Genomic DNA, 8725 nt, shown 5'->3' on the forward strand with positions numbered 1-8725 from the left:
CAGATGGAGAAAACAGTCCATAATATGCCTGTTGGCCTAGAAGCAAAGAATCTAGTAGTGCCATGAGTGGCTTGCTGGCTGACATCAATAGCACAGGATGCTGTATTTGATTAGCTTTGCTTTCACAAGAAAGACCCACTGTATTGTTTTGAAGAATGTGTTCAGTTGTTTTAGCAAACTTAAAAATCCCCCATGGCTACAGAAATAGAACATTCAAGTGAAATGGCTGCCATGTCAGGGATAAAAAGCCTTGCAAAATGTTCTGTCTACTGATCACCCTTAATCCTGAAGCTGTATCAGTTCAGAAAAACTTCTGGATTTCTTTTTTTCTTTCATCTTCTGAAGACATAAATCTAGAAACCCCACAGGAGGATTTCTGACTTAGCAAACAGAGCTTGACTGCATTTTCGTTTGGTATTTTAGCTCAACATTACAAATACTTGTGTCAAAGATCTTGGCTTGAATCCTGGAATTATTTCAGATTTGATGGTGTGATAATAAGAAAAAAAATCCTCCCTAGGCTTTCATGACTGCCTCTTATTTCTGCCAGGTTGCCATTATTCTCTTACTGAAGAGAAACTGAAAAGCTAACGTTGTATTCCTGAGGTTTCTTACAGGAAGATGATTTTCATGGGTGTTGTGTAGGGAAACTTCTTTATTGTTTTTAAAAAATAAACATGGCATAGAAAAAAAACCCAAAAAGGTCCACTTGGGGAAAAACAGCACCAGACTGGAAATGAGAACTTCCATTTTCTCTCTGCAGTATGTTTATTCTTCTTCCACCCCTGCTCCTCACATCAAGGAGTCCCATGCCCCTTTTCCCATCCTTAGTATTAATTATTCCCCTGCACTGATAACTTCTAATTGCTTTCTTTGAAAGCCATATCTCTGACTTCCTGATAAGTGGTGCCTTATCCCTTAAATGTTGAGCAGTAGTGACAGCCACTTGTTAGATTAATTCCAGATAGGTTTTTTACAGGGATAAGTCCATATTTCTTAAGCATTTCAGTGAGTATTTTAAAATACTATAAAAAATAGGTATTGTATCTAATATCTACTCTTGGTGATCTACTTTTAAGGAATTTGAGTGAGTGTTTACATTTGGTTGTTATTTTAGAAATATGATCCTACATATTTTTCTAGAAATCAGAAAATTGAAAAATCTGGGATAAACATCATTCCATGCTATGGTTGTTTCAAATCAAAAAGAAGTTAAGAAAAACTTAATCTCTTAGAGAGATGCTAGGTTTCTTTTCCTTTTCAATAGTAAGTAACACATAATCACCACAAAATGTTAGTTTAAAATATTAATTGTATGAGATATATAATGCAATTTGGTTTTCTGTTTACTGGTGAATTTTGTATCATCCTCATTAGCACAGTGTCTGAGCATTTCTGAGTCGTCCTTTAAGTGATATAACTGGCATCTGTCATAGTTTTCATGTCTCTTCTTACAGAGATTTATTTATGCACTTCATACTTTGGATTGGTACAGTCTTGATTAGGTACTTTCCCCCCCACCGAAATGTACGCATCAGGCAAATAAACCACATACCATGTACTGAAAGTAGACTGTGAAGTGTATGATGAGTTTCTGGATGCTGAACTGCTGATCAGAATAGTAAGTTGAGTGATGCTTCGAGTCTGAACACTTCCTAGCTTTGCATCTGTTTTTCACCGGAGCATTTATCATTGCTAGAGAAGCTCTTTCTTTAATGGAAACATAGAAAGCATAATGGGTAAGGAAGACAGGAAAATACAATATAATGCCCGGTTGTATAGGTTGAGATATAGTATTGCACTGTCACATTGAAACTGCCTTGAAAGAAACTAAAAAACCCAAGTGCTTTCTCAGTAATAGTTAAAGGTTTGCATTGTACTATGAAATGTTGCCTGGGCAAGCTTAAAGCCTATTTAATAGTAAAAGGAAAACAAACATCTCAGATTTAAAAAAAAAAAAAAAAAAAAAAAGTGGAAAGAGTGTGGTTCTTGTTAACAGTAGAAGACAAGGATTGTAGGCACCTTCAGATTATAAAAGTCAATTAATATTTATTTCATCTCAAAGTATATTGCTAATTAGTGCTGTGGTCTTCCCATCCCCCAGGGAAATAATCAGATGAGTGAATCTCATCTGGAAAGTTCATGTATGGCAATGAGAAGCTCATTGTGAAGATAAAACCAGAAAAAAACCTGGGTGACCTGATGAGATGTTCAGGCTATCTCATAGACTTTGCTCTCTAATGGGCTTTAAAAGACCTAGTATTAGTGAATTTATTTTACCGGTTTTCTGGTGACGATTTCTAAAAGGCTATGATTATATATAGCTCAGTCACTTGTCAGTGCCCTTTCATTAACATGCCTAAAGAATCTTAATTGCTCAATCAGAATAGCAGATTTTTCCTCTGCTGGTAAAGTTTAAGAGGTTATTCAAGCCAAAAGGAGAAAGTGGAAATTCTGCCCAAATGGATCCAATGGAAAGAACAAACTATTACAGGAAAAAGTCAAGCAAGACTGAGAAGGAAACTGAAGAGCAAACAACTGAAGATAAAAAGATAAACAAATTATTTCAAATATACCAAATGCAAGAGTGTCAGAGAGTAAGGGACAAAGGCATTGCTGGATATTGATAGGTCAAAAAATGACAGAGCTGAAATAAACCAAAAAACTGAAAAACAATAGATAAGCTAAACTAGATGGACTTCAACATCTCAGTGTTTGAAATATTAAATACAATAAGCAGTATTTCCTGCGTGCTGGGTGCAATGCCATATTTTGGGTGTTCAATAAAATTTCTATGTACCATTAAGTAAAGACCCAAGTCATTAAGTAAGCTTCTGTTTGGTATAGGGATATCGCTTGAAATGATGAGTAGGAATGATGTGAACTTTCCTGTTAATGAAGAATTGCCCCCGTTCCTTTTTTGACAAAATCTTGTCTGTATGTGTGCAGAAGCAGTTTGTTTTTCACTGGAAAATTTCAACTCTTGCCAGCCTTCCCAACAGCACCATCAAGGTCCTCTCTATTGAAAATCCAGTGTCTGGGTTTTGGATGAAAAGTTCATATTTCTGTCTTAAAAAAAATAAAGTAATTCTTGGAAAATTCCTGTTTCCAACCAGATCTAATTATAACTGCACTATAAGACATTTGGGAAAAATATAACTGCTTTGAAAATCATGCCTTTTCAGTCTAGTAGATTTTTTTTTTTTTTGTTATGGTTAACTAGTTAATCTATTTGGACTTTCAGATGTCTATGATAGGCTGGTAGAACAACTAAACTGTAAGGGAGAGAACTAATTTTTTTTCAATTTTGTAACTACCTTTTAATCTGAAAAAAAAAAAAAAAAAAAAAAAAACCACCACAACCATCAGAACAACAGTCAGCTTCTGGCGTGACAAAAAATAGGGAGAGATGTATCCCGAGGCTTCATATCTCATCTCATTCAGTCTCTTAACATTCAGGATATGCTGTGAATATGCTAAAATTTATGGATGAAGCAAATTCACTACTTACTGAAGACTAGAGAGGCTGATGAAACTTTAAGGGAACCAATATACAACGGTGTTTGGACATCATAAAATAAATGAAATTAGGTTTTAAAGTTGCATTAAAGCTTATGTAAGTGAATCGTTATAACTAACCACATGGATATAACACAGGTAGTTTCTAAAATCATTCCAGATGCTCAAGAAAAAGATCCAGAAGTCCCTGTGAGAAGATTAATGGATAACCTTTCAGATGTATAACCTTCAGTAGTTAAATATCAGGCTGTTTGCAGAAATGCATAAAAGTAAAACTGAACTATTATGATATCTTACATCGATACTATGCACAGCATTACCTGAATTGCTTTACTTAATTTTGATCAACCTGTATTAGATAAGATTTAGTGGAAATGGAAGAGCTAACATATATTACTACAGCTGTGGGAAAAAGCTTCCCCGAAGAATCTGAATAATGAATAATAAACTCAAGCAAATAAAAAGCTTTCATAATAATTCAAATAAAAACTAGTAAATTTAGGAAAAAAAAACATGCAATTCTTCTTTTGACGTTTTCCTGTGTGGGTGTGTATTTAAACTTCAAATAGATTCTTTGCTGTTTTGTAGACTGTATTATATGCTTGGAGATATTTGTATGAAGAAAGGTGTACAGCTGGAAATTTTTCTTTCCTTTCTTTAAATGCCCTGTTTGCTATTTCAGATTTAACTGAAAGATAGAGGTTGTCTCCTAGAAGCTTAATACTATGAAATCAGCAGCAAGATGTCTGACATGGCTTGCCATTGTTCTTAAAAAATAATTAGACAGTGTAGTGGAGGCAACCTCAGTGGAATACAGGTATATCTGCTTTATAACCTTTAAGATGCGAGTCTTAATTACATCATGGCAGTAGTCACTTTAGCACTTCAGTCCATTTTGCTGGATATTGACCTTACTAAATTATCTCATGTTCTAAATGCAAAGTAGCTGATTTTTCCTAAATGTATTTCTTGGCAACCAAGAGATAAATTGGTCTGGTTCCATTTTTAAGAAGGGCTTTGTCCTTTAATGGTCCTTAAATTAATCCCAATAATTCTACCTGAGAGGATAGCACTTCTAGAAAGCATAGAACAAAATTGTGCATTGTATTCCTTGCACGCATTTACAAATATTCTCTAGTCTGCTCCTATTCACAGAGAAAAGAGAATTCTAGTTATTTAAGAACTGAGATATAAATAGATGAACGTCATTAAAGAGCAGCCTTCCTGCCTTTGTATTTAATGGTAGAGCTTTAGATGAAGTGGAGGACAGTTTGTCCTAGAAGAGCACAAGTTCATTTTCAGCTGAACTAGATCCCTTAAACTAGTGATACATTTATAGGTATACATCATAAAAATTTTTAATACATCTCCAACCCACATTCCTTAGTCCATCTTAATTCTTAGCCTGATCCTTTGAAATAAGAGACTGTTAGTAACTTGTTTTGTCTAGAGAAGTAATAAGGATCAGTGTTTGAGGATCTACATCCCATTGCCTTTGCTTCTTTACATAAGCCAATTTTTTAGGCACAGAATTTCAGTGGTGGTTCTGAGACTAAAAGAAAAAGTGTGTCTAGGGGAGCCAGAGCAGAATCCAAGTCTGTCTGCCTCTCCACAGAGTCTTTTTTTGATTGGTTGGTTGTTTTTTGTTGTTGTTTGTTTGGTTTTTTTTGAATCTGTGATCTCTCAGTGTTTTACAAGTATTACTTTGGAGAAAAGCGGGCGCTGTGTTCAGCAAAAGGGAAGCTGTAGCACAAGAACTTGAAAGCAACAAAACCTGCAAGGTACTAATGCCAAGAGCTGGGCTAGACATTCCCACAGCACCTGGTGCAGCCATGCTTTCTCTTTTCCTCCCACAAACATACAGGTACCACCTCTACCTCCACCTCATCGGCCTGTAGTTAAAGCAAGGATTGTCTCTTACACCCTGCATGCCAGGAAAGGAGACAGTGTTGCCTCTCTCTTTCTTTCTAGTAACCTGAAGGACCAAGAGAGAGTCCAGTGATGTGCATCAGAAGAGAGATCTCTGTGTAGCACAGACTTCATGAGGGCCCCTCCAAGCATCACATACAACAGCAGACAATGTCTTTCACATGAAACTCTTGTCACAACTTTTCCTTTCTTTGCTTTTTTAATACGTAGAAGGCATGCACGGTGTGGTACAGAACAAAGGGGCTCTCCAGTAGATGGTGCTGCTGTAAACTTTTCCATAACCTAACACACAACTCGTCCCTCGGGAGGTACAAAAAGGACACTTTGTGCATGTACATGTGCTATCTTAAGGCATGGTTGTTTATCACAAATTTCCCAAGGATGCCTTTCCACCTGAAAAGACTCCAGAAAAAATATCTGCCTTTACTTAACATAGCATAGTGTGATTTAAACACCCTAATGATAGCTATGTATACCAATTAATAAATTAATCAATGCAAAAAGTTACTCAGCAATATACCAATTTCTCTATCATTTAAAATCAGAAAGACCTCAGTCTTAGTGCCTTCAGGAAAAGATTTCCTTTACTGACCACAAAAAGGAACTAAATCAATATAAACAAACTATTAATAAATCTGTAGTAGTATATCAGAAAAAAAAGAAGGGACTATGTGTGCTCCCTTTCACTTAGTTATGGTATCAGAAAATCTTTATACTACTGTGGTATTAAAAAAAAAAAAAAGATGATTTAAAGGGAATCTGTACTTAGAATCCTTTTGTCTGACTTCTGCAAAAGCAATTATTTACAATTCTGTGATTCCAGGCTAAGACAAATAGATAAGGTTAATTGCAGGAATTCAAGCAGTCTTCTTGAACGCTTTTTCTCAGAAAATTTTAATTGTAAATTTCCATCTTGGCCACTCAAGTAATGAGGAAGGAAAGAGCACTTAAAAGAATTAAACTTTCAATTCAGTAACTGAACCTTTCTCTGAAAATCCAGGATAGTCAATAGAGGTGTTAACATTGTCCTTAATCAGCAGGATTCTGTTCCTTCTAGAGGCCTCAGAGAATCTGGGTTTGAAACAGGGAAGTATTTATTGAATAGAAGATTAGTAATAGATGGAAGTGTCACCTGCATCAGACTTCCACAGTTATTGTAGATAACGTTAGCATGATATGCTACTTTTAAATGGGTATGGCTAAGGTTCCATCATACCTCGCTTTGAACAAACCTCCGATCAGGAACTGAGCTGGACTTTCACCTCTCTGCAGAAATGCTTATTGCAATGAGGATAATTAAGTAAAAATCAAAAGCCACCATACCATTTCCCACTCTCTTCCTGATTTAGAGTTCTGCATTCATTCCTCTGGGTGTGAAAGAGTTTGTATGGAATGGCATGGAGACCTGGGAGCAGAGACCTGCCCACATGGAATGACCTGTAGAGATAGAGACTTCTCTGTGTGTTTGTCTTCCTGGTTGTCTTCAATGGCATCAGGGCAACATTATAAGGTAGCTAAGAATGTATTTTGCAGCTGAATTGAAATGGTTTATGTCCATGATGCTGCTGAAAGGAGCGGTCTGGGCTGTCTGCTGGTTCTCAGGCTCACGGTCCTGGACTGTCTAGCACTGCCGGTGGTGCTTGAGTAATTATGCAAACACTCAGATCAGCAAGCTGATGCCGATGAAAGCACAGTCATCTGAGAAAAGAAAGGGAAAGTTTAGTTTCTTGCGTGGACTGCTAAAGCTGAAACAGAAAAAACGCTGGAGATGTGCACTCAGGTTGGAAAGAAGATCAGGATCACCCCTTTCAGAGCTAACGTGGTCTTTCGTATGCTTCAGCTGGCTGCCACACTGTACCCATAGGCACCTGGATATTAAGTAAAATTTACTGGCGAACTCCAAACTGGAGTTCCCAAAAACTTTAGCTTCCTGGTTATATAGATCTGAAGATGCCCAGGTCTTTAAATACTTCTGTTCCTTACCTGTGTTTGCTAACTGCCTGAGAATCCTCCTTGACCTGAGTACCAGCTTTGAGAAGGCTAAGTGAAGAACTCCAAGCATAGCTCAAACCTGATTTCCCAAAAGATTCAGAGCTGTAGCTGGGGAAGGGTGGAGGGACAGCAGGAGGGAAGTGATCTGAACACCAAAATGTTTCAAATTGCTGTGATCACAGTACTTACACAAGTAAATGTAACACTGTATAAATGAAGATGGATGTTTGATTTCCTCCTTTGAAGAAGGAAATTCAAATCTCATCTCTCATGTGATTTATTTGAGTTATAGATGGATGGGACAGGAGCATTACTAATTTTTCCGGTTCAAGATTGATTAGTCCACTGGACACTAGTGGGAACAGGAGTCCACAACACAGTACACAGGGCACTCAGTTTGAAAGGAAAGAGCTGAAGGGGATCAGTCTTAAATCTAATGATTTTTGGCTTGACATAAAGTCAAGGAGAGGTGCTTTAAAGGCAGTCTAAAACCTATTATATATTGAATTGCTGCATCCCTGCGAAGTTAGCAAATCCTATTCGTCCTAAAATCAGACCTTAAAGTAATTTCTTGAGGGATCACAACTTGTGCACTTATTTACTTGTCATACTATTTGCAATATAGAGCTCTGTGTTTATGACCCTCTGTGGTGGTATCATCTGACTAAGAATATAGCAAGCTCTTGGGCAGAATGAATGCTGTAGGTTAACTTTCTGCTACTGTGTGTGTGAGTGTTTGCACTGTGGCTGAATTAGCCACCTACCAGGACAGTAAACAGCTGGAAATCCCAAGTTTCAGGCAATCCCATGTGAGAAGTGCATATACAGAAGTGGGTTAGGTTGATTCTGCTGAAAGATTATTTGGTTCAATCTGAACAGTGACTTTTTTAAGACCAGATGTGCATTGGAAGCATTGCTTGAGAGATTGAGGTTAGAGGGTTGGTTGGTTTTATTTATATGGAGTAAAGATACGGGAGATTTTAGAAGGAATGGCAGCATATGCATAATGATGTTGATTTTAGTACAAAATGAACTCTGCAACTACTGCTGGAAAATAACAAAAAATGGGACTTCTTTCCCATAATTGTGGTTAAATAACTGCCCTGTGGCTGCATTTCTGGTGTCAAAATTAACTAAATATATTTTACATTGCTTTTATCGCCACTGGCAAGTGAGCAAGTCACTAATAGTAACAGAGCTGTTGTGTAATCAAAGCTAATCCTTACTCATGGTAAGAATCGGCATCAAAAGCCTATAATCCTACTGTAGGCTACATTCCTCTGTA

Source organism: Tyto alba, unplaced genomic scaffold, assembly GCF_018691265.1.
Source record: "Tyto alba isolate M040663 unplaced genomic scaffold, T.alba_DEE_v4.0 Super-Scaffold_1, whole genome shotgun sequence".
NCBI lineage: Eukaryota > Metazoa > Chordata > Aves > Strigiformes > Tytonidae > Tyto > Tyto alba.